The 4,870-nt window shown below is 43.2% G+C and overlaps 1 pseudogene; it reads right to left on the bottom strand.

Moving 5' to 3' along the window:
- The window catches only part of LOC102830977, a 17,976-nt pseudogene that overhangs the window by 11,111 nt on the left and 1,995 nt on the right, over positions 1-4,870 (bottom strand).

Below are 4,870 nucleotides of genomic sequence, written 5' to 3'. Positions count from 1 at the left end.
ACATGTCTACCTGGATTGTCAGTCAGGAGAGCAAGGAGCCTTCTTGATCTCTGTCCCAGTCTGCACACAGCTAGCCTATGACTCCAGGGTGTCCTAGCTCATTCTACCAAGGCACAGAGGGAGGTGAGGGACAAGGACAAGGGCGAGGTAAGTGCTTCTCACCAGCCAGGAGTAGCTGTTGTTGGCTGTCCCCTTGTCTTCTGTCACCGTGCCTTCATAGGGACCAAAGTGCAGGCCCTAGGGCAGCTCAGACCCCTCATTCCAGACTCCCAGCCCAGCCTCAGGGATGCCGGATGGCCCAATTCTCAGCCCAGGGGGCAGAGTGAGGGTTGAGCGATGGGGGTGCCCCTTGTCCATGGGACTGTCCTTTACAAACGTTGGGGCCCCGTGAGCTGCACAAGTATCAATGAAGAAGTTTTGACACATCTCACAATCTGGAGAAAGGAACAGTAGAGATTAGGGTAATGGGCAGAACATATGCGGACACTTGTCACAGTAGGAGAAGGAGCAGTGGGGATTAGCATACAGGCTGGAACATATTCTAACCCTTGTCACTATCTAGATGAGGGAGCAGTAGAGATGCGGATGGACACAGGAAGGGTAAAACAGAACACTGGACATCCTGAGCAGTTGCAGAAAGGGCCCAGACCTCGCTTCTGGACTCTAAGTAATGAGGGAAGGTCCAGGCCCTAAGCCTTCTACTGGTCAGAGGGTCAATTACAAAGGTAGTCATCATCCTGGGGCTCCCCGATCTCCTGGTACGTGAGGCCCTTCCTTTCTCGCAGGCTGTATGTCTTCACCTCCACCTCTTTTCTCCTGGGCTCTAAAGGGAGGAAAAGATAGGTGGCCAAGTTCGAGTGGTGCCCAGTGTGAGGTCTCCTCTCACGAAATCATCACTGTCCTTCTACAGAATGTGACTTCCCCCTAAATGCCAATTCAGAGATTCCACACACACTCTGACTGCAGATCCATAATGCAACTACCTGTTCCAGCTCCTCCCATTTTCAGGGTTAGTGTCCCAACCTTTCTCCTTAGAAAAAGGTTCAACACACATTGCTGATTCTGAAAAATGTGTGTTGAGGACAGATTTTGAGTTAGGCATTGAGAGAAGGAAGGCAAAAACACCGAAGAAGGTTTGGGGCTGACATCACAGGTGAATTTCTGGGCCATTTGGCCTGTGTCAGCTCCTTTATGTTTTATGTAATGCTTTTAAACAATATATGAGCTCCGTATCTTTATCCTTATTTTATCTGGACCTCAGAGAATTTCAAAGCTTTTCCCGCAGTATATGACTTTGAACTAATTACATTTAATACTGCCCCCAACTTCCAGCTTAAAGCTTCTATCTTAAACCCAGGCACGTAGACCATGCTCATGAACCTTGTTGGAGGAACTGTAGAAATGAGTCCCCAGTTATTGTCTCTTACCCAGGTTCTGTGTTGAGTGCTGATCAGAGGGACTTGGTTCCTGAGAAGGTGATGCCAGCTTCTGAGGCGGCTCTGAATCAGTTGTGCTCCCCAAAATTGCAGTTCCTGATAATTCCTTCAAACCACATCCATTACTTAGTGGTGTCCTGGGTGTTTCCTTTAATGTGAGTAGTATATATGAAAGGACGAGCTTTCTGTTAGTGCTGTGACATTTTCACATTCATGACCTTAGCTAGAGCTTCAACAACCATGAGGTACCTGAGGGAAGAGGATAGTGAATCCCAGACCAGAATCTACATCTTCAGACTCTTTCCCTTCAACTCTCTCTCAAATGTCTCTGTGTAAGTGCCAGTGAGGGAAGTAGAAGGGTTTTGGAGATTATCTGAGAATTAACAAAGCCTGTGAGAGAAGATGTGGGCTTACAGAACCTTATATAAATCACGGGACATTTGATGGGAGGTAAAAAGTAGAAAACTACAAAGTGGACAGAACACAGTGGAAAAGAGGATGGTGAAACCTGCCTGGGAAGAGAACACGGCTGCAGGCACATATTGAGACAACAGGGACAGTCATGCTAAAAGTTGAAACTTTGGAAGAATATTTACTTTGGGGTTAGAAAGTATTGGAATATTAGAATTAAATAAATTGGTTACAGTTCCAATTGTGCTGAATAAGGGTTTACCATCTTTATCTTTCTTTTAGTGTCTTTATGTATAAATCCTAAGGTTGTAACGAACATTTAACGTAATAATGCTCATCAAGGGATTTTGTAAGTCTAAATCTGAGACTATGAACTCTGTCTTCCACAGTTGTGCTAAAAAATTTACCTCCTCAACCACCTCCACAGTTGAAATCAAACTCACAGGTATAATCCTCAGTATTCTTACCTACCCTTCTACTCTTAGTTGAATTTGATACTGTGCAATCACTCATTAAGAAAACATTCAGGAGTCTCTCAGGGGCCCTGAGCTGGGCCTATGACTTCTGAGAAGAATCCGAGAAGGAGCAGACTTCCAGAGTCCTTAGTGCAGAGCGGCAGGCCACCTAAATGGATAACTGAGACCATAGGGCAGGGGCTTAATGAAAGTCTACAGAAGAGCTAGCTGTTACTTCCTCCTGTAGGAATGAATATTGGAACTCAGATCCAGAAGGATACGTTTCCACCAAATAATAGAAACACAGACATCCATAAGTCATTGTCTGATTCTTCTCAAGCATCGGGGGCTGGGAAGCTGCTTCCATTTCTTAAGCAGAACCCCTGAGGGTAGAGACCTATCTCCATCTTCTGGGACCACCCACCATACAAACCACCCTTATATTTGCATGTGATGGAATGATAAGGAAACCAGGTATAGGTCAGCTTCTCTTACTTAAGATCTCACAACAAGCACTTTAGCACACCAGAGAAGGCCTGAGGTTTGAATCATCAGCTGGACCTTGGAGAAGACATCAAGAGCTTTATAATGTGTGCCAATATTAATGAGCAACTAAGTGTTTTGGATTGGACTCTACTCCCACTGATATTTCCATCTTAAGTGTGTAACTGACCATTTCTACACCTGTTTCCTCATCTAGAAAATAGTCATCTTAAAGTACCTATATCACAGGCTTGTTGAGACCAAGGGTGATTTGAAAATAATTTCTGAAGTATCGCTAATTAAAGCCTGTGCTTCTAATCGGAGTCCTGGTGTGGTGCAGTAGGTTACTGCACTGGGCTACAATGTCAGTTTGAACTACCAGATCAGCAGTTTGGACTTACCAGCAGCTCCTTGGAAACCCTATGCAGAGTTGCTATGAATTGGAACCGACTCGACAGCACTTAACAACAATGCTTCTTATTAGGAGTCTCTGTGTAGCATAAATGACTACGTGCTCAGCTACAAAAAGAAAGGGTGCAAGTTCAAATCTACCCCGAGGCATGCCAGAAGAAAGGCCTCACAATCGACTTCTGAACACCTTATGAAGCACACTTCTACTTGGACTCATATGGAGTCCTCATAAATCAGAGGCAACTGGTTTCCTATTTCAAGTCCCTTGGTGCACAAACAGTTAAGCTTTCACCTAGGAACAACAAAGGTTGGAGGTTAGAATCCATCCTGAAGTGCTTGGAACAAAGGCCGAGTGACCCACTTCCTTCTGAAAGGTCACAGCCAGTGAAAACCTTATGGAGCACAGCTTTACCCTTGACACATGGGTTGTGATGAGCTGGAATTCACTATAGCAATTTAATTTCTTTACGGGTCTGGTGAGGTGTTGGAGTCCTTGTGTGTAGTTGCAGGAGAATCGCTGGATTTGTACCACAAGGTCAATGGTTCAAACCTACCATTTGCTCCTCAGAAACCCTATACAGGGCCACTATGAGTCAGAACTGACTTAATGGCACCTAGCAAGAACACATTGGGGTTGTTAATTTTATCACTTTTTAAAAACACTTAAAAATATTGATAAAATTTCATCTCTGTTTCATCTTATGTAGTTATCCTTTTTTTTTTTTTTAGTTTTCATTGTGAATTGAGTGATGGTTTACATGGGAGAACATCGGCTTATACTCATCGATTCATTGCAACGATTACGATCCCCTCCTTGCATCACCACTCAACAGTATTTGCTTCTATTCCCTCTGTGGTTTTTTTGTTTGTTTTTTGTTTGTTTGTTTGTTTTGGGGAGGGGTGTTGCAGATGTACACAGAAACACTTAGGACTATATAATAATTTAAACAACCAAAGGGCACATTATGCAAGCCTGGCCACCAGCACTCCCAGTCCTCTTTCAATGAGTCCTAGTGATAAGATTGAAGTACATTTACTGATGTTTAAAAGAAGTTCTGGAATACTGTGGTAAGAAACTAGCGATAGTTATTACTGTTGCTGTTGATACTAAGAAGATGGTGATGGTGTGGGATTGTGCCCTGGAGCGAGCAGGAGACGGAGACAGCAGTCTTGGGGCTCTGCAAGTCCCCCTGCTCTTACCTGAGCCTGGCTCCAGGAGGAAGGTGTTCTTGTGTACAGCATCCATGGATACTCACCTTCTGCTGTTTACTCTGCTTCACTCTGGAGGCCACCCAAGGAGGTTTGACTGGAAGGTAATGAGAAATCAGAAGTTATTTTGCTTGGCGAATGTTTCCAGTCTTTGAAGATACTCACATAGGGACAGAGAATTATGAACCAGCATATGGAGAGTCCAAGAGTTATACAAGGGTGATTTGAACATGTTATTTTCAGTATCATTAATTAATGCCTAATTGGTTTCTTAAAATATTTTATTCCTTATTGCTGATTTACCTTATGCACCTAAAATATTCCTTACATTTATTTATTTTCTTCTTATATTTATTTTTAAAAAACTAACTAGGTAAATGTATTTAAAGTAATAGAGTAGGTTAAGTATTTTAACTGGGTTTAGATTAGTAGACTGAGTTGAGTATTTTAACTGGGTTTAGATTA

Source organism: Chrysochloris asiatica, unplaced genomic scaffold (genome assembly GCF_000296735.1).
Source record: "Chrysochloris asiatica unplaced genomic scaffold, ChrAsi1.0 scaffold00754, whole genome shotgun sequence".
Classification (NCBI taxonomy): Eukaryota; Metazoa; Chordata; class Mammalia; order Afrosoricida; family Chrysochloridae; genus Chrysochloris; species Chrysochloris asiatica.
This window is presented reverse-complemented; position numbering and strand designations above follow the sequence as displayed.